Source organism: Carcharodon carcharias, chromosome 19 (genome assembly GCF_017639515.1).
Source record: "Carcharodon carcharias isolate sCarCar2 chromosome 19, sCarCar2.pri, whole genome shotgun sequence".
NCBI classification, from domain to species: domain Eukaryota; kingdom Metazoa; phylum Chordata; class Chondrichthyes; order Lamniformes; family Lamnidae; genus Carcharodon; species Carcharodon carcharias.
In genome coordinates this window covers 75,363,950-75,385,181 of record NC_054485.1, presented here as the reverse complement: position 1 = coordinate 75,385,181, position 21,232 = coordinate 75,363,950, and positions in this window count along the sequence as shown.

The window sequence follows — 21,232 nt, the reverse complement described above, 5'->3', positions numbered from 1 at the left end:
CAGTGTCTGTCAGTGAATTTTAAAGATATTTATATTCAAGTTCCCTTATTCTTCCTCTTTACAATAATTTTCTCTTTCATTATTTCCTTTACAATTTTTGTTGTTATCACACAGTTGCCAGGTAATAAGCATCTCCAATAAGAGGAAATTTTACCATTGTCCTTTGGCATTCATCGGTGTTTCCATTGCTGAATCCCCACTATCCACATTCTGGGAGCTACCGTTGACTAGAAGCTGAACTGGAGCCGCCATATAAATACTGTGGCTACAAAAGCAGGCCAGAGGCTTGGAATCCTGCAGCGAGTAACTCACCTTCTGACTCCCCAAAGCCTGTCCACCATCTACAATGCACAAGTCAGGAGTGTGAAGGAATACTCTCCACTTGCCTGGATGAGTGCAGTTCCAACCACACTCAAGAAACTTGACACCAACCAGCCCGCTTGATTAGCACCTCACCCACCACCCTAAACACCCACTCTGTCCAGCGGCATCACTGGCTAGGCTAGCATTTATTGCCCATCCCTAATTGCCCTTGAGAAGGCTGTCCTCATGAACTGCTGCAGTCTGTGTGCTGTAGGTACACCCACATTGCTATGCAGGAGGAAGTTCCTAGATTTTGACCCAGTGAAGGAAATGTGATATATTTCCAAGTCAGGATGCTGAGTGATTTGGAAGGGAACTTCCAGGTGGTGATGTTCCCATGTGTCTGCTGCCCTTGTCCTTCGAGATGGTATAGGTCGCAGGTTTGGACAGTGTTGTCTAAGGAGCCTTGGTAAGTTCCTGCAGTGCACCTTGTAGATGGTACACACTGCTGCTGTGCATCAGTGGTGGAGAGACTGAATATTTACAGTGGTGGATGGGATATCAATCTAGCGGGCTGCTTTGTCCTGGATGGCGTTGGGCTTATTGAGTGTTTTTAGAGTGGCACTCATTCAGGCAAGTGGAGAATATTCCATCACACTCCTGACTTGTGGAGGGAGTATAGGGGGCAGAAGGGAGTACAGGAGAAAGAGGGTGTAACGGGGGAGAATGTTGCAAGTGGGGAGGTAGGTATAAGGGAGGAGGAAGGTGTAAGGGAGGAGAAAGTTTGAAGGGGGGAAGGTGTCCTGGGGGTGAAAGGAGTTTGGAGTGGGAAAAGTTGGCAGGGAGTGGAAGCAGCGGAGGAGGGAGTAAGTGAAGGTGGTTGAAGGAGTAAGGGCGGATTAAATGTAAGGGTGCAGGAGGGAGTAATGGTGGAGGATGGGGTAAGGGTGCAATGTCCAGATGAACGTGCAAGGAAGGGGTCTGTGAAATCAATGACTACTTTCTGGAGAGTGAACTGAGAGTATGTGTGATAGGAGGGAATAGTGAATGTAAGCAGGGGCAGAGGGAGTTGGTAAAGTGGGAGGGTGAGGGTGCATTAACACCAGTAGAAGGGGTGGTGAGGGTGGTGGGTGGGGACATGGAGGCAAACACAGACCCCAGGGCAGAATGGAGGAGGTTGGGGGGGTCAATATGGATGAGGGTGGGATTTTTAGAAAAGTAGGAAAGATGCAGATTTACCTGGACATCCTGGAATGACAAGGGTTCAGGGTGGTAGGTGATGGTGGGGAGGCTGAAGGTGATGCTGGGGGGGGGGTCAAATATGATGGAGGAAAGGACATGGATGACTGGGGGAGGGGAAAGGATGGGCAGAGCTGTCATTGGCAGCATCCTCTTTAGTGAAAACCAATGCAACTTATTTGTTTAATACCTCAGCCATGCCATCTGTCTCCATATGATGATTACCTTTTCAATCTCTAACCAGCCCCACCCCTTCTTGCCTGCCCTCTAACTGCTTAATGTTTAGAAAACCAATTTACCTGACCAGATCCAACCTCAATGAACTTAGCCCCCTCCCTGGGTGATTGTTTTCCAGTTTGATTTTTCCTTGTTCTTCCCCATCTCCACTCTAGACCCAATGATATTGTGATCACTGTTTCCTAAATGGTGCACCACTTTGTCCCACTTCATTCTCCAGAACTAACTCCAACACTGACTTCTTCCTCATTGATCAAGACAGTTCTCCTGCATACATTTCAGGAATTTCTCCCCACTTTCCTTTCTCACTGTGACTATCCCAGTCTATAGTAGGATCATTAAAATCCCTCATTATCATAACTCTGTAGTTCTTGTATCTTTCTGTAGCTGCCTGTAAATTCTCTCTTCCATTTCCTTCTCACTATTTGGTGATCTATGGTTTACACCCAGCAGTGTAACACACCTCTATTGATTCTTTAACTCTGTCTTTGAAACACCAGTACATCATCCCTTACTCATGATCTTTGATCAATACTATCACTCCCTCTTTCCTCTTGCTAGATACCTCCTACCTACACTTCCACAAGTCTATTCTGAGTCTGGTGCGGGGATTGATCACTCGTGGCAGTGACTAGAAAGGACTTTGGAAAGATGTGTAATTCCAAAATCTGCAGACAAACAACAACCTGCATTTATTTAGCTCCTTTAATATACATAAACATCCCAAAGTGTTTTACAGAGTGTAATCTCAGTGACACTGAACCTTGCCAACGTAATTTTCCAAAATTCCCAAAATTCAGTAAAGGGCCCATCAGATTGGAAAATGGGGAATGTGACCCCTCTATTCAAGAAATGGGGGAGACAGAAAGCAGGATACTACAGGCCAGTTAGCTTAACATCGGGAGAATGTTGAATTCTATGATTAAGGAGGTTCTAGTGGCACTTAGAAAATCTCAATGCAATGAGGCAGGGTCAACGTGGTTTTATGAAAGGGAAATCATATTTGACTCATTTATTGCTGTTCTTTGAGGAAAAAAACAAGCAACGTGGATAAAGAGGAACCTGTAGATGTGCTGTACTTAGATTTAAAGAAGTCATTTGACAAGTTGCCACATCAGAGGTTACTACATAAGTGCTCATAGTTTGTTCGGGGGTGGGGTAACATGTTAGTATGGACAGAGAATTGGTTAGTTAACAGGAAACATTGGGTAAGGATAAATGGGGATAGATTTGAATGTGGAGTTGAAGCCACAATCAGATCAGCCATGATCTTATTGAATATTGGAAGCAGTCTCAAGGGACTGAATGGCCTACTCCTGCTCCTAATGTATATGTTCATATCTTCTGATCAGACTACCCATCACATGACAGACTCTAACTTAATCTCGGACACGGATTTGGTAAAATTGTTTCTGAATGAGCAGTGAGTGTGGTTATACATTGATTTCTTCCATATTCCACCCACAGATGGGACATTCAGATTGACTTCAGGATCTCAACAGGGAACAAATCTTGGTTTGGATGTTGGATTTGTTGTTGCTGTCGTCCCACTGGTTACTAGTGTCATTGGAGCAGTTGTGCTGAAAATGAGAGGTAGGGAATGAGGACAGGGTCTCTCGCTCTGTGTGTGGAAAAGGAGAGGTAGAGAATGAGGACAGGGTCTCTCACTCACTGTGTGGAAAAGGATAGGTAGGGAATGAGGACAGGGTCTCTCACCCACTGTGTGGAAAAGGATAGGTAGGGAATGAGGACAGGGTCTCTCACTCCCTGTGTGGAAGAGGAGAGGTAGGGAATGAGGACAGGGTCTCTCACGCTCAGGGTGTGTGGAAGAGGAGAGGTAGAGAATGAGGACAGGGTCTCTCGCTCTCTGTGTGGAAGAGGAGAGGTAGGGAGTGAAGACAGGGTCTCACTCTCTGTGTGGAAGAGGAGAGGTAGGGAATGGAGACAGGGTCTCTCACTCTCTGTGTGTAAGAAGAGAGGTAGGGAATGAGGACAGGATCTCGCACTCTCAGGTGTGTGGAAGAGGAGAGGAAGGGAATGAGGACAGGGTCTCTCACTCTCGGGGTGGGTGGAAGAAGAGAGGTAGGGAATGAGGACAGGGTCTCACTCTCACTGTGGAAGAGGAGAGGTAGGGAATGAGGAAAGGGTGTCTCACTCTCGGGGTGTGGAAGAGGAGAGGTAGGGAGTGAGGACAGGGTCTCACACGCAGTGAGGAAGAGGAGAGATAGGAAGTGAGGACAGGGTCTCACTCTCTGTGTGGTAGAGGAGAGGTAGGGAATGGAGACAGGGTCTCTCACCCTCTGTGTGTAAGAAGAGAGGTAGGGAATGAGGACAGGATCTCGCACTCTCGGGTGTGTGGAAGAGGAGATGTAGGGAATGAGGACAGGGTGTCTCACTCTCGGGGTGTGTGGAAGAGGAGAGGTAGGGAATGAGGACAGGGTCTCACTCTCTGTGTGGTAGAGGAGAGGTAGGGAATGGAGACAGGGTCTCTTGCTCTCGGGGTGTGTGGAAGAGGAGAGGTAGGAAATGAGGACAGGGTCTATCACTCTCGGGTGTGTGGAAGAGGAGAAGTAGGGAACGAGGACAGGGTCTCTCACTCTCTGTGTAAGAGGAGACGTAGGGAGTGAGGACGGGGTCTCTCACTCTCTGTGTGGAAGAGGAGAGGTAGGGAATGGAGACAGGGTCTCTCACTCTCTGAGTGTAAGAAGAGAGGTAAGGAATGAGGACAGGGTCACTCACTCTCGGGTTGTGTGGAAGAGGAGAGGTAGGGAATGAGGACAGGGTCTGTCGCTCTGTGGAAGAGGAGAGGTAGGGAATGAGGACAGGGTCTCTCACTCTCGGGTTGTGTGGAAGAGGAGAGGTAGGGAATGAGGACAGGGTCTCTCACTCTCTCTGTGGAAGCTGAGAGGTAGGGAATGGGGTCAGTGTTTCTCACACTCTGTGTGGAAGAGGAGAGGTAGGGAATGAGGACAGGGTCTGTCGCTCTGTGGAAGAGGAGAGGTATGGAATGAGGACAGGGTCTCTCACTCTCGGGTGTGTGGAAGAGGAGAGATAGGGAATGAGGACAGGGTCTCTCACTCACAGGTGTGTGGAATAGCAGAGGAAGGGAATAAGGACAGGGTCTCTCACTCTCGGGTTCTGTGGAAGAGGAGAAGTAGGGAACGAGGACAGGGTCTCTCACTCTCTGTGTAAGAGGAGACGTAGGGAGTGAGGACGGGGTCTCTCACTCTCTGTGTGGAAGAGGAGAGGTAGGGAATGGAGACAGGGTCTCTCACTCTCTGAGTGTAAGAAGAGAGGTAAGGAATGAGGACAGGGTCACTCACTCTCGGGTTGTGTGGAAGAGGAGAGGTAGGGAATGAGGACAGGGTCTGTCGCTCTGTGGAAGAGGAGAGGTAGGGAATGAGGACAGGGTCTCTCACTCTCGGGTTGTGTGGAAGAGGAGAGGTAGGGAATGAGGACAGGGTCTCTCACTCTCTCTGTGGAAGCTGAGAGGTAGGGAATGGGGTCAGTGTTTCTCACTCTCTGTGTGGAAGAGGAGAGGTAGGGAATGAGGACAGGGTCTGTCGCTCTGTGGAAGAGGAGAGGTATGGAATGAGGACAGGGTCTCTCACTCTCGGGTGTGTGGAAGAGGAGAGATAGGGAATGAGGACAGGGTCTCTCACTCACAGGTGTGTGGAATAGCAGAGGAAGGGAATAAGGACAGGGTCTCTCACTCTAGGGTTCTGTGGAAGAGGAGAGGTAGGGAATGAGGACAGGGTCTCTCACTCTCTGTGTGTAAGAGGAGAGGTAGGGAGTGCAGTCAGGGTCTCTCACTCTCTGTGTGGAAGAGGAGAGGTAGGGAATGAGGACAGGGTCTCTCACTCTCAGGGTGTGTATTAGAGGAGAAGTAGGGAGTGAGGACAGGGTCTCTCACTCTCTGTGTGGAAGAGGAGAGGTAGGGAATGGGGAAAGGGTCTCTCACTCTCTGTGTGTAAGTACAGAGGTAGGGAATAAGGTCAGGGTCTCTCACACTCTGTGTGTAAGAGGAGAGGTAAGGAGTGATGACAGGGTCTCTCACTCTCTGTGTGGAGGAGGAGAGGTAGGGAATGAGGAAAGGGTCTCTCAATCTTGGGTGTGTGGAAAAGGAGAGGTAGGGAGTGAGGACAGGGTCTCTCACTCTCGAGGTGTGTGGAAGAGGAGAGGTAGGGAATGAGGACAGGGTCTCCCATTCTGTGTGTGTAAAGGGAGAGGAAGGGATTGAGGACAAGGTCTCTCACTCTCTGAGTGTAAGAGGAGAAGTAGGGAGTGAGGACAGGGTCTCTGACTCTCTGGGTGTGTGGAAGAGGAGAAGTAGGGAATGGGGAGAGGGTCTCTCACTCTCTGTGGAAGAGGAGAGGTAGGGAATGGGGACAGGGTTTCTCACTCTCTGTGTGGAAGAGGAGGCGTAGGGAATGAGGACAGGGTCTCTCAGTCTCAGGGTGTGTAGAACAGGAAAAATAGGGAGTGAGGACAGGGTCTCTCACTCTCTGTGTGGAAGAAGAGAGGTAGGGAATGGAGATAGGGTCTCTCACTCTCTGTGTGTAAGAAGAGAGGTATGGAATGAGGACAGGGTCTCTCACTCTCGGATTGTGTGGAAGAGGAGAGGTAGGGAATGAGGACAGGGTCTCTCACTCGGGTGTGTGGAAGAGGAGAGGTAGGGAATGAGGACAGGGTCTATCACTCTCGGATGTGTGGAAGAGGAGAGGTAGGGAACAAGGACAGGGTCTCTCACTCTCTGTGTAAGAGGAGACGTAGGGAGTGAGAACGGGGTCTCTCACTCTCTCTGTGGAAGAGGAGAGGTAGGGAATGGAGACAGGGTCTCTCACTCTCTGAGTGTAAGAAGAGAGGTAGGGAATGAGGACAGGGTCTCTCACTCTCGGGTTGTGTGGAAGAGGAGAGGTAGGGAATGAGGACAGGGTCTCTCACTATTGGGTTGTGTGGAAGAGGAGAGGTAGGGAATGAGGACAGGGTCTCTCACTCTCTCTGTGGAAGATGAGAGGTACGGAATGGGGTCAGGGTTTCTCACACTCTGTGTGGAAGAGGAGACGTAGGGAATGAGGACAGGGTCTCGCACTCTGTGGAAGAGGAGAGGTAGGGAATGAGGACAGGGTCTCTGACGCTCTGGGTGTGTGGAAGAGGAGAAGTAGGGAATGGGGAGAGGGTCTCTCACTCTCTGTGTGGAAGAGGAGAGGTAGGGAATGAGGACAGGGTCTCTCACTCTCGGGTTGTGTGGAAGAGGAGAGGTAGGGAATGGGGACAGGGTTTCTCACTCTCTGTGTGGAAGAGGAGAGGTAGGGAATGAGGACAGGGTCTCTCACTCTGTGGAAGAGGAGAGGTAGGGAATGAAGACAAGGTCTCTCACTCTCTGTGTGGAAGAGGAGAGGTAGGAAATGAGGACAGGGTCTCACACTCACGGGTGTGTGGAAGAGGAGAGATAGGGAATGAGGACAGGTTCTCTCACTCACGGGTGTGTGGAATAGCAGAGGAAGGGAATAAGGACAGGGTCTCTCACTCTCTGTGTGGAAGAGGAGAGGTAGGGAATGGAGATAGGGTCTCTCACTCTCTGTGTGTAAGAGGAGAGGTAAGGAATGAGGACAGGGTCTCTCACTCTCAGGGTGTGTAGAAGAGGAGAAGTAGGGAGTGAGGACAGGGTCTCACACGCTCTGTGTGGAAGAGGAGAGGTAGGGAATGGGGATAGGGTCTCTTCCTCTCTGTGTGTAAGAGCAGAGGTAGGGAATGGGGACAGGGTCTCTCACTCTCAGGTTGTGTGGAACAGGAGAGGTAGGGAATGGGGACAGGGTCTCTCACTCTCTGTGGGGAAGAGGAGAGGTAGCGAATGAGGACAGGGTCTCGCACTCCCGGTTGCGTGGAAGAGGAGTGGTAGGGAATGAGGACAGGGTTTCTCACTCTCTGTGTAAGAGGAGTGGTAGGGAGTGAGGACAGGGTCTCTCACTCTCTGTGTGGAAGAGGAGAGGTAGGGAGTGGAGACAGGGTCTCTCACTCTCTGTGTGTAAGAAGAGAGGTAGGGATTGAGGACAGGGTCTCTCACTCTTGGGTTGTGTGGAAGAGGAGAGGTAGGGAATGAGGACAGGGTCTCTCACTCTGTGGAAGAGGAGAGGTAGGGAATGAGGACAAGGTCTTTCACTCTCTGAGTGTAAGGGGAGAGGTAGGGAATGAGGACAGGGTCTCGCACTCTCTGTGTGTGGAAGAGGAGAAGTAGGGAATGGGGAGAGGGTCTCTCACTCTCTGTGTGGAAGAGGAGAGGTAGGGAATGGGGACAGGGTTTCTCACTCTCTGTGTGGAAGAGGAGACGTAGGGAATGAGGACAGCGTCTCTCACTCTGTGGAAGAGGAGAGGTAGGGAATGAAGACAAGGTCTCTCACCCTCTGTGTGGAAGAGGAGAGCTAGGGAGTGAGGACAGGGTCTCTCACCCTCTATGTGTAAGAGGAGAGGTAGGGAGTGAGGACAGGGTCTCTCACTCTCTGTGTGGAAGAGGAGAGGTAGGGAATGAGGACAGGGTCTCTCAGTCTCAGGGTGTGTAGAAGAGGAGAAATAGGGAGTGAGGACAGGGTCTCTCACTCTCTGTGTGGAAGAGGAGAGGTAGGGAATGGAGATAGGGTCTCTCACTCTCTGTGTGAAAGAAGAGAGGTATGGAATGAGGACAGGGTCTCTCACTCTCGGCTTGTGTGGAAGAGGAGAGGTAGGGAATGAGGACAGGGTCTATCACTCTCAGATGTGTGGAATAGCAGAGGAAGGGAATAAGGACAGGGTCTCTCACTCTCGGGTTCTGTGGAAGAGGAGAGGTACGTAATGAGGACAGGGTCTCTCACTCTTGGGTGTGTGGAAGAGGAGAGATAGGGAATGAGGACAGGGTCTCCCATTCTGTGTGTGTAAGAGGAGAGGTAGGGATTGAGGACAAGGTCACTCTCTCTCTGAGTGTAAGAGAAGAAGTAGGGAGTGAGGACAGGGTCTCTGACTCTCTGGGTGTGTGGAAGAGGAGAAGTAGTGAATGGGGAGAGGGTCTCTCACTCTCTGTGGAAGAGGAGAGGTAGGGAATGGGGACACGGTTTCTCACTCTCTGTGTGGAAGAGGAGACGTAGGGAATGAGGACAGGGTCTCTCAGTCTCAGGGTGTGTAGAACAGGAGAAATAGGGAGTGAGGACAGGGTCTCTCACTCTCTGTGTGGAAGATGAGAGGTAGGGAATGCAGATAGGGTCTCTCACTCTCTGTGTGTAAGAAGAGAGGTATGGAATGAGGACAGGGTCTCTCACTCTCGGCTTGTGTGGAAGAGGAGAGGTAGGTAATGAGGACACGGTCTCTCACTCTCGGGTGTGTGGAAGAGGAGAGGTAGGGAATGAGGACAGGGTCTATCACTCTCGGGTGTGTGGAAGAGGAGAGGTAGGGAACAAGGACAGGGTCTCTCACTCTCGTGTTGTGCGAAAGAAGAGAGGTATGGAATGAGGACAGGGTCTCTCACTCTTGGGTGTGTGGAAGAGGAGAGATAGGGAATGAGGACAGGGTCTCTCACTCACGGGTGTGTGGAATAGCAGAGGAAGGGAATAAGGACATGGTCTCTCACTCTCAGGGCATGTGGAAGAGGAGAGGTAGGGAATGAGGACAGGGTCTCTCACTCTCTGTATGTAAGAGGAGAGGTAGGGAGTGAGGACAGGGTCTCTCACTCTCTGTGTGGAAGAGGAGAGGTAGGGAATGAGGACTGGGTCTCTCACTCTCAGGGTGTATAGAAGAGGAGAAGTAGCGAACGAGGACAGGGTCTCTCACTCTCTGTGTGGAAGAGGAGATGTAAGGAATGAGGACTGGGTCTCTCACTCTCAGGGTGTGTAGAAGAGGTGAAGTAGCGAACGAGGACAGGGTCTCTCACTCTCTGTGTGGAAGAGGAGAGGTAGGGAATGAGGAGAGGGTCTCTGACTCTCTGGGTGTGTGGAAGAGGAGAAGTCAGGAATGGGGAGAGGGTCTCTCACTCTCAGTGTGGAAGAGGAGAGGTAGGGAATGGGCACAGGGTTTCTCACTCTCTGTGTGGAAGAGGAGAGGTAGGGAATGGGCACAGGGTTTCTCACTCTGTGGAAGAGGAGAGGTAGGGAATGAGGACAGGGTCTCTCACTCTTGGGTGTGTGGAAGAGAAGAGGTAGGGAATGAGGACAGGGTCTCTCACTCCCTGTGTGTAAGAGGAGAGGTAGGGAGTGAGGACAGGGTCTCTCACTCTCTGTGTGGAAGAGGAGAGGTAGGGAATGAGGACAGGGTCCCTCACTCTTTGTGTGTTAGAGGAGAGGTAGGGAGTGAGGACAGGGTCTCTCACTCTCTCTGTGAAAGAGGAGAGGTAGGCTATGAGGACTGGGTCTCCCACTCTCAGGGTGTGTAGAAGAGGAGAAGTAGGGAGTGAGGACAGGTTCTCTCACTCTCTGTGTGGAAGAGGAGAGGTAGGGAATGAGGACAGTGTCTCTTATTCTCGGGTGTGTGGAAGAGGAGAAGTAGGGAACGAGGACAGGGTCTATCACTCTCTCTGTGGAACAGGAGAGGTAGGGAATAGGGACAGGGTTTCTCACACTCTGTGTGGAAGAGGAGACGTAGGGAATGAGGACAGGGTCTCGCACTCTGTGGAAGAGGAGAGGTAGGGAATGAGGTCAAGGTGTCTCACTCTCGGTGTGTGCGGAAGAGGAGAGGTATGGAATGAGGACAGGCTCTCTCACTCTTGGGTGTGTGGAAGAGGAGAGATAGGGAATGAGGACAGGGTCTCTCACTCACGGGTGTATGGAATAGCAGAGGAAGGGAGTAAGGACTGAGTCTCTCACTCAGGTCATGTGGAAGAGGAAGTTAGTGAATGAGGACAGGATCTCTCACTCTCTGTGTGTAAGAGGAGAGGTAGGGAGTGCAGTCAGGGTCTCTCACTCTCTGTGTGGAAGAGGAGAGGTAGGGAATGAGGACAGGGTCTCTCACTCTCAGGGTGTGTAGAAGAGGAGAAGTAGGGAATGAGGACAGGGTCTCTCACTCTCTGTGTGGAAGAGGAGAGGTAGGGAATGGAGACAGGGTCTCTCACTCTCTGTGTGGAAGTGGAGAGGTAAGGAATGACGACAGGTTCTCGCACTCTCAGGTGCGTCGACGAGGAGAGGTAGGGAATGAGGACAGGGTCTCTCACTCTCTGTGTGGAAGAGGAGAGGTAGGTAATGAGGACAGGGTCTCTCACTCTCAGGTTGTGTGGAAGAGGAGAGGTAGGGAATGAGGACAGGGTCTCTCACTCTCTCTGTGGAAGAGGAGAGGTAGGGAATGAGGACAAGGTCTCTCACTCTCTGAGTGTAAGGGGAGAGGTAGGGAATGAGGAGAGGGTCTCTGACTCTCTGGGTGTGTGGAAGAGGAGAAGTCGGGAATGGGGAGAGGGTCTCTCACTCTCTGTGTGGAAGAGGAGAGGTGGAGAATGAGGACAGGGTCTCTCACTCTGTGGAAGAGGAGAGGTAGGGAATGAGGACAAGGTCTCTCACTCTTGGGTGTGTGGAAGAGGAGAGATAGGGAATGAGGACAGGGTCTCTCACTCACGGGTGTGTGGAATTGCAGAGGAAGGGAATAAGGACAGGGTCTCTCACTCTCAGGGCATGTGTAAGAGGAGAGGTAGGGAATGAGGACAGGGTCTCTGACTCTCTGTGTGGAAGAGGAGAGGTAGGGAGTGAGGACAGGGTCTCTCACTCTATGTGTAAGAGGAGAGTTAGGGAGTCAGGACAGGGTCTCTCACTCTCTGTGTGGAAGAGGAGAGGTAGGGAATGAGGACAGGTTCCCGCACTCTCGGGTGTGTGGAAGAGGAGAAGTAGGGAACGAGTACAGGGTCTCTCACTCTCTGTGTGTAAGAGTAGAGGTAGGGAGTGAGGACATGGTCTCTCACTCTCTGTGTGGAAGAGGAGAGGTAGGGAATGGAGACAGGGTCTCTCACTCTCTGTGTGTAAGAAGAGAGGTAGGGAATGAGGACAGGGTCTCTCACTCTCGGGTTGTGTGGTAGAGGAGAGGTAGGGAATGAGGACAGGGTTTCTCACTCTCTCTGTGGAAGAGGAGAGGTAGGGAATGGGGACAGGGTTTCTCACTCTCTGTGTGGAAGAGGAGAGGTAGGGAATGGGGACAGGGTTTCTTACACTCTCTGTGGAAGAGGAGACGTTGGGAATGAGGACAGGGTCTCGCACTCTCTCTGTGGAAGAGCAGAGGTAGGGAATGAGGTCAATATCTCTCACTCTCGCAGTGTGCGGAAGAGGAGAGGTATGGAATGAGGACAGGCTCTCTCACTCTTGGGTGCGTGGAAGAGGAGAGATAGGGAATGAGGACAGGGTCTCTCACTCACGGGTGTGTGGAATAGCAGAGGAAGGGAATCAGGAAAGGGTCTCTCACTCAGGGCATGTGGAAGAGGAGAGGTAGAGAATGAGGACAGGGTCGCTTACTCTCTGTGTGTAAGAAGAGTGGTAGGGAGTGAGGACAGGGTCTCTCTTTCTCTGTGTGGAAGAGGAGAGGTAGGCAATGGGGATGGGGTCTCTCAATCTCTTTGTGTAAGTGCAGGGGTAGGGAATGGGGTCAGGGTCTCTCACTCTCTGTGTGTAAGAGGAGAGGTAGGGAATGAGGACAGGGTCTCGCACTCTCGGGTGTGTAAGAAGAGAGGTAGGGAATGAGGACAGGGTCTCGCACTCTCGGGTGCATCGAAGAGGAGAGGTAGGGAATGACGACAGGGTCTCTCACTCTCGGGATGTGTGGAAGAGGAGAGGTAGGGAATGAGGACAGGGTCTCTGACTCTCTGGGTGTGTGGAAGAGGAGAAGTAGGGAATGGGGAGAAGGTCTCTCACTCTCTGTGTGGAAGAGGAGAGGTAGGGAATGGGGACAGGGCTTCTCACACTCTGTGTGGAAGAGGACACGTAGGGAATGAGGACAGCGTCTCTCACTCTGTGGAAGAGGAGAGGTAGGGAATGAAGACAAGGTCTCTCACTCTCGGGGTGTGCGGAAGAGGAGTGGAAGGGAATGAGGACAGGGGCTCTCTCTCTTGGGTGTGTGGAAGAGGAGAGATAGGGAATGAGGACAGGGTCTCTCACTCACGGGTGTGTGGAAGAGCAGAGGAAGGGAATAAGGACAGGGTCTCTCACTCTCAGGGCATGTGGAAGAGGAGAGGTAGGGAATGAGGACAGGGTCTCTCACTCTCTGAGTGTAAGAGGAGAGGTAGGGAATGAGGACAGGTTCTCTCACTCTCAGGGTATGTAGAAGAGGAGAAGTAGGGAGTGAGGACAGGGTCTCTCACTCTCTGTGTGGAATAGGAGAGGTAGGGAATGGGGATAGGGTCTCACACTCTCTATGTGTAAGAGGAGAGGTAGGGAGTCAGGACAGGGTCTCTCACTCTCTGTGTGTTAGAGGAGAAGTAGTGAATGAGGACAGGGTCTCACACTCTCGGGTGTGTGGAAGAGGAGACGTAGGGAATGAGGACAGGGTCTCTCACTGTGTGTAAGAAGAGAGGTAGGGAATGAGGACAGGGTTTCTCATTCTCTGTGTGGAAGAGGAGATGTAGGGAATGAGGACATGGTCTCACTCTCGGGTGTGTGGAAGAGGAGAGGTAGGGAGTGAGGACAGGGTCTCGCACTCTCTCTGTGGAAGAGGAGAGGTAGGGAATGAGGTCAAGGTGTCTCACTCTCGGTGTGTGCGGAAGAGGAGAGGTTTGGAATGACGACAGGCTCTCTCACTCTTGGGTGTGTGGAAGAGGAGAGATAGGGAATGAGGACAGGGTCTCTCACTCACGGGTGTATGGAATAGCAGAGGAAGGGAGTAAGGATTGGGTCTCTCACTCAGGTCATGTGGAAGAGGAAGTTAGTGAATGAGGACAGGATCTCTCACTCTCTGTGTGTAAGAGGAGAGGTAGGGAATGAGGACAGGGTCTCGCACTCTCGTGTGTGTAAGCAGAGAGGTAGGGAATGAGGACAGGGTCTCGCACTCTCGGGTGCATCGAAGAGGAGAGGTAGGGAATGACGACAGGGTCTCTCACTCTCGGGATGTGTGGAAGAGGAGAGGTAGGGAATGAGGACAGGGTCTCTGACTCTCTGGGTGTGTGGATGAGGAGAAGTAGGGAATGGGGAGAAGGTCTCTCACTCTCTGTGTGGAAGAGGAGAGGTAGGGAATGGGGACAGGGTTTCTCACACTCTGTGTGGAAGAGGACACGTAGGGAATGAGGACAGCGTCTCTCACTCTGTGGAAGAGGAGAGGTAGGGAATGAAGACAAGGTCTCTCACTCTCGGGGTGTGCGGAAGAGGAGTGGAAGGGAATGAGGACAGGGGCTCTCTCTCTTGGGTGTGTGGAAGAGGAGAGATAGGGAATGAGGACAGGGTCTCTCACTCACGGGTGTGTGGAATAGCAGAGGAAGGGAATGAGGACAGGGTCTCTCACTCTCTGAGTGTAAGAGGAGAGGTAGGGAATGAGGACAGGTTCTCGCACTCTCAGGGTATGTAGAAGAGGAGAAGTAGGGAGTGAGGACAGGGTCTCTCACTCTCTGTGTGGAATAGGAGAGGTAGGGAATGGGGATAAGGTCTCACACTCTCTATGTGTAAGAGGAGAGGTAGGGAGTCAGGACAGGGTCTCTCACTCTCTGTGTGTTAGAGGAGAGGTAGTGAATGAGGACAGGGTCTCACACTCTCGGGTGTGTGGAAGAGGAGACGTAGGGAATGAGGACAGGGTCTCTCACTATGTGTAAGAAGAGAGGTAGGGAATGAGGACAGGGTTTCTCATTCTCTGTGTGGAAGATGAGAGGTAGGGAATGAGGACATGGTCTCACTCTCGGGTGTGTGGAAGAGGAGAGGTAGGGAGTGAGGACAGGGTCTCTCACTCTCTCTGTGGAAGAGGAGAGGTAGGAAATGGGGACAGGGTTTCTCACACTGTGTGGAAGAGGAGACGTAGGGAATGAGGACAGGGTCTCGCACTCTCTCTGTGGAATAGGAGAGGTAGGGAATGAGGACAGGGTCTCTCCCTCTCGGGTTGTGTGGAAGAGGAGTGGTCGGGAATGAGGACAGGGTCTTGCACTCTGTGTGGAAGAGGAGACGTAGGGAATGAGGACAGGGTCTCTCACTCTCAGGATGTGTGGAAGAGGAGAGGTACGGAGTGAGGACTGGGTCTCACTCTCTGTGTGGATGAGGAGAGGTAGGGAATGGAGACAGGGTCTCTCACTCTCTATCTGTAAGAAGAGAGTTAGGGAATGAGGACAGGGTCTCTCACTCTCTGTGTGTAAGAGGAGAGGTCGGGAATGAGAACAAGGTCTCTCACTCTCTGCCTGTAAGGGGAGAGGTAGGGAGTGAGGATAGGGTCTCTGACTCTCTGTGTGGAAGAGGAGAGGCAGGGAATGAGGACAAGGTCTCTCACTCTCTGTGTGTAAGAGGAGAGGTAGGGAATGGAGACAGGGTCTCTCACTCTCTGCGTGTAAGAAGAGAGGTAGGGAATGAGGACAGGGTCTCTCACTCTGTGTGTAAGAGCAGAGGTAGGGAATGAGGACAGGGTCTCTCACTCTCGGGGTGCGCGGAAGCGGAGAGGTATGGAATGAGGACAAGGTCTCTCACTCTCTGTGTGGAAGAGGAGAGATAGGGAATGAGGACATGGTCTCTCACTCAAGGGTGTGTGGAATAGCAGAGGAAGGGAATAAGGATAGGGTCTCTCACTCTCAGAGCATGTGTAAGAGGAGAGGTAGGGAATGGAGACAGGGTTTCTCACTCTCTGTGCGTAAGAGAGGTAGGGAATGAGGACAGGGTCTCTCACTCCCGGGTGCATCGAAGAGGAGAGGTAGGGAATGAGGACAGGGTCTCTCACTCTCGGGTTGTGTGGAAGAGGAGAGGTAGGGAATGAGGACAGGGTCTCTCACTCTCTCTGTGGAAGAGGAGAGGTAGGGAATGAGGACAGGGTCTCTGACTGTCTGGGTGTGTGGAAGAGGAGAAGTCGGGAATGGGGAGAGGGTCTCTCACTCTCTGTGTGGAAGAGGAGAGGTAGGGAATGGGGACAGGGTTTCTCACACTCTGTGTGGAAGAGGAGACGTAGGGAATGAGGACAGGGTCCCTCACTCTGTGGAAGAGGAGAGGTAGGGAATGAGGACAGGGTCTCTCACTCTCGGTTTGTGTGGAAGAGCAGAGGTAGGGAATGGAGACAGGGTCCCTCACTGTCTGTGTGGAAGAGGAGAGGTAGGGAATGAGGACAGGGTCTCTCACTCTCCGTGTGTCAGAGGAGAGGCAGAGAGTGAGGACAGGGTCTCTCACTCTCTGTGTGTAAGAAGAGAGGTAGGGAATGAGGACAGGGTCTCGCACTCTTGGGTTGTCTGGAAGAGGAGAGGTAGTGAATGGAGACAGGGTCTCTCACTCTCTGTGTGTAAGAGGAGAGGTAGGGAATGAGGACTGCGTCTCTCACTCTCTCTGTGGAAGAGGAGAGGTAGGGAGTGAACACAGGGTCTCTCACTTTTTGTGTGGAAGAGGAGAGGTAGGGAATGGGGACAGGGTCTCTCACTCGCTGTGTGTAAGAGCAGAGGTAGGGAATGGGGACAGGGTCTCTCACTCTCTGTGTGTAAGAAGAGAGGTAGGTAATGAGGACAGGGTCTCTCACTCTCTCTGTGGAAGAGGAGAGGTAGGGAATGGGGACAGGGTCTCTCACTCTCTGTGCGTAAGAGAGGTAGGGAATGAGGACAGGGTCTCTCACTCTCGGGTTGTGTGGAAGAGGAGAGGTAGGGAATGAGGACAGGGTCTCCCACTCTCTCTGTGGAAGAGGAGAGGTAGGGAATGAGGACAGGGTCTCTGACTGTCTGGGTGTGTGGAAGAGGAGAAGTCGGGAATGGGGAGAGGGTGTCTCACTCTCTGTGTGGAAGAGGAGAGGTAGGGAATGGGGACAGGGTTTCTCACACTCTGTGGGGAAGAGGAGACGTAGGGAATGAGGACAGGGTCCCTCACTCTGTGGAAGAGGAGAGGTAGGGAATGAAGACAAGGTCTCTCACTCTCTGTGTGGAAGAGGAGAGGTAGGGAATGAGGACAGGGTCTCGCACTCTGTGGAAGAGGAGAGGTAGGGAATGAGGACAGGGTCTCTCACTCTCGGTTTGTGTGGAAGAGCTGAGGTAGGGAATGGAGACAGGGTCCCTCACCGTCTGTGTGGAAGAGGAGAGGTAGGGAATGAGGACAGGGTCTCGCACTCTTGGGTGTGTTAGAGAGGAGAAGTAGGGATCGAGTAGAGGGTCTCTCACTCTCTGTGTGGAAGAGGAGAGGTAGGGAATGAGGACAGGTTCTCTCACTCTCCGTGTGTCAGAGGAGAGGTAGAGAGTGAGGACAGGGTCTCTCACTCTCTGTGTGGAAGAGGAGAGTTGAGAATGGAGACAGGGTCTCTCACTCTCTGTGTGTAAAAAGAGAGGTAGGGAATGAGGACAGGGTCTCGCACTCTCGGGTAGTCTGGAAGAGGAGAGGCAGGGAATGGAGACAGGGTCTCTCACTCTCTGTGTGGAAGAGGAGAGGTAGGGAATGAGGACAGGGTCTCTCACTCTCCGTGTGTCAGAGGAGAGGTAGAGAGTGAGGACAGGGTCTCTCACTCTCTGTGTGGAAGAGGAGAGTTGAGAATGGAGACAGGGTCTCTCACTCTATGTGTGTAAGAAGAGAGGTAGGGAATGAGGACAGGGTCTCGCACTCTCGGGTTGTCTGGAAGAGGAGAGGTAGGGAATGGAGAAAGGGTCTCTCACTCTCTGTGTGTAAGAGGAGAGGTAGGGAATGAGGACAGGGTCTCTCACTCTCTCTGTGGAAGAGGAGAGGTAGGGAGTGAACACAGGGTCTCTCACTTTTTGTGTGTAAGAAGAGAGGTAGGGAATGGGGACAGGGTCTCTCACTCGCTGTGTGTAAGAGCAGAGGTAGGAAATGGGGACAGGGTCTCTCACTCTCGGATTGTGTGGAAGAGGGGAGGTAGGGAATGAGGACAGGGTCTCTCACTCTCGGGTTGTGTGGAAGAGGAGAGGTAGGGAATGAGGACAGTGTCTCTGAATCTCTGGGTGTGTGGAAGAGGAGAGGTAGGGAATGAGGACAGGGTCTCTCACTCTCTCTGTGGAAGAGGAGAGTTGAGAATGGAGACAGGGTCTCTCACTCTCTGTGTGTAAGAAGAGAGGTAGGGAATGAGGACAGGGTCTCGCACTCTCGGGTAGTCTGGAAGAGGAGAGGCAGGGAATGGAGACAGGGTCTCTCACTCTCTGTGTGGAAGAGGAGAGGTAGGGAATGAGGACAGGGTCTCTCACTCTCCGTGTGTCAGAGGAGAGGTAGAGAGTGAGGACAGGGTCTCTCACTCTCTGTGTGGAAGAGGAGAGTTGAGAATGGAGACAGGGTCTCTCACTCTCTGTGGGTAAGAAGAGAGGTAGGGAATGAGGACAGGGTCTCGCACTCTCGGGTTGTCTGGAAGAGGAGAGGTAGGGAATGGAGACAGGGTCTCTCACTCTCTGTGTGTAAGAGGAGAGGTAGGGAATGAGGACAGGGTCTCTCACTCTCTGTGTGTCAGAGGAGAGGTAGAGAGTGAGGACAGGGTCTCTCACTCTCTGTGTGGAAGAGGAGAGTTGAGAATGGAGACAGGGTCTCTCACTCTCTGTGTGTAAGAAGAGAGGTAGGGAATGAGGACAGGGTCTCGCACTCTCGGGTTGTCTGGAAGAGGAGAGGTAGGGAATGGAGACAGGGTCTCTAACTCTCTGTGTGTAAGAGGAGAGGTAGGGAATGAGGACAGGGTCTCCCACTCTCTCTGTGGAAGAGGAGAGGTAGGGAGTGAACACAGGGTCTCTCACTTTTTGTGTGGAAGAGGAGAGGTAGGGAATGGGGACAGGGTCTCTCACTCGCTGTGTGTAAGAGCAGAGGTAGGGAATGGGGACAGGGACTCTCACTCTCTGTGTGTAAGAAGAGAGGTAGGGAATGAGGACAGGAACTCTCACTCTCGGGTTGTGTGGAAGAGGAGAGGTAGGGAATGAGGACAGGGTCTCTCACTCTCGGGTTGTGTGGAAGAGGAGAGGTACGGAATGAGGACAGGGTCTCTGAATCTCTGGGTGTGTGGAAGAGGAGAGGTAGGGAATGAGGACAGAGTCTCTCACTCTCAGGGTGAGTAGAAGAGGAGAATTATGGAGTGAGGACAGGGTCTCTCACTCTCTGTGTGGAAGAGGAGAGGTAGGGAATGAGGACAGAGTCTCTCACTCTCAGGGTGTGTAGAAGAGGAGAAGTAGGGAGTGACGACAGGGTCTTCCGCTCACTGTGTGGTATAGGAGAGGTAGGGAATGGGGACAGGGTCTCTCACTCTCTGTCTGTAAGAGCAGAGGTAGCGAATGGGTCAGGGTCTCTCACTCTCGTGTGGAAGAGGAGAGGTAGCGAATGAGGACAGGGTCTCTCACTCTCTCTGTGGAAGAGGAGAGGTGGGGAATGAGGACAGGGTCTCTCACTCTCTGTGTGTAAGAAGAGAGGTAGGGAATGAGTACAGGGTCTCTCACTCTCTCTGTGGAAGAGGAGAGGTAGGGAGTGAACACAGGGTCTCTCACTTTTTGTGTGTAAGAAGAGAGGTAGGGAATGGGGACAGGGTCTCTCACTCGCTGTGTGTAAGAGCAGAGGTAGGAAATGGGGACAGGGTCTCTCACTCTCGGATTGTGTGGAAGAGGGGAGGTAGGGAATGAGGACAGGGTCTCTCACTCTCGGGTTGTGTGGAAGAGGAGAGGTAGGGAATGAGGACAGTGTCTCTGAATCTCTGGGTGTGTGGAAGAGGAGAGGTAGGGAATGAGGACAGGGTCTCTCACTCTCTCTGTGGAAGAGGAGAGTTGAGAATGGAGACAGGGTCTCTCACTCTCTGTGTGTAAGAAGAGAGGTAGGGAATGAGGACAGGGTCTCGCACTCTCGGGTAGTCTGGAAGAGGAGAGGCAGGGAATGGAGACAGGGTCTCTCACTCTCTGTGTGGAAGAGGAGAGGTAGGGAATGAGGACAGGGTCTCTCACTCTCCGTGTGTCAGAGGAGAGGTAGAGAGTGAGGACAGGGTCTCTCACTCTCTGTGTGGAAGAGGAGAGTTGAGAATGGAGACAGGGTCTCTCACTCTCTGTGTGTAAGAAGAGAGGTAGGGAATGAGGACAGGGTCTCGCACTCTCGGGTTGTCTGGAAGAGGAGAGGTAGGGAATGGAGACAGGGTCTCTCACTCTCTGTGTGTAAGAGGAGAGGTAGGGAATGAGGACAGGGTCTCTCACTCTCTGTGTGTCAGAGGAGAGGTAGAGAGTGAGGACAGGGTCTCTCACTCTCTCTGTGGAAGAGGAGAGGTGGGGAATGAGGACAGGGTCTCTCACTCTCTGTGTGTAAGAAGAGAGGTAGGGAATGAGGACAGGGTCTCTCACTCTCTCTGTGGAAGAGGAGAGGTAGGGAGTGAACACAGGGTCTCTCACTTTTTGTGTGTAAGAAGAGAGGTAGGGAATGGGGACAGGGTCTCTCACTCGCTGTGTGTAAGAGCAGAGGTAGGAAATGGGGACAGGGTCTCTCACTCTCGGATTGTGTGGAAGAGGGGAGGTAGGGAATGAGGACAGGGTCTCTCACTCTCGGGTTGTGTGGAAGAGGAGAGGTAGGGAATGAGGACAGTGTCTCTGAATCTCTGGGTGTGTGGAAGAGGAGAGGTAGGGAATGAGGACAGGGTCTCTCACTCTCTCTGTGGAAGAGGAGAGTTGAGAATGGAGACAGGGTCTCTCACTCTCTGTGTGTAAGAAGAGAGGTAGGGAATGAGGACAGGGTCTCGCACTCTCGGGTAGTCTGGAAGAGGAGAGGCAGGGAATGGAGACAGGGTCTCTCACTCTCTGTGTGGAAGAGGAGAGGTAGGGAATGAGGACAGGGTCTCTCACTCTCCGTGTGTCAGAGGAGAGGTAGAGAGTGAGGACAGGGTCTCTCACTCTCTGTGTGGAAGAGGAGAGTTGAGAATGGAGACAGGGTCTCTCACTCTCTGTGTGTAAGAAGAGAGGTAGGGAATGAGGACAGGGTCTCGCACTCTCGGGTTGTCTGGAAGAGGAGAGGTAGGGAATGGAGACAGGGTCTCTCACTCTCTGTGTGTAAGAGGAGAGGTAGGGAATGAGGACAGGGTCTCTCACTCTCTGTGTGTCAGAGGAGAGGTAGAGAGTGAGGACAGGGTCTCTCACTCTCTGTGTGGAAGAGGAGAGTTGAGAATGGAGACAGGGTCTCTCACTCTCTGTGTGTAAGAAGAGAGGTAGGGAATGAGGACAGGGTCTCGCACTCTCGGGTTGTCTGGAAGAGGAGAGGTAGGGAATGGAGACAGGGTCTCTAACTCTCTGTGTGTAAGAGGAGAGGTAGGGAATGAGGACAGGGTCTCCCACTCTCTCTGTGGAAGAGGAGAGGTAGGGAGTGAACACAGGGTCTCTCACTTTTTGTGTGGAAGAGGAGAGGTAGGGAATGGGGACAGGGTCTCTCACTCG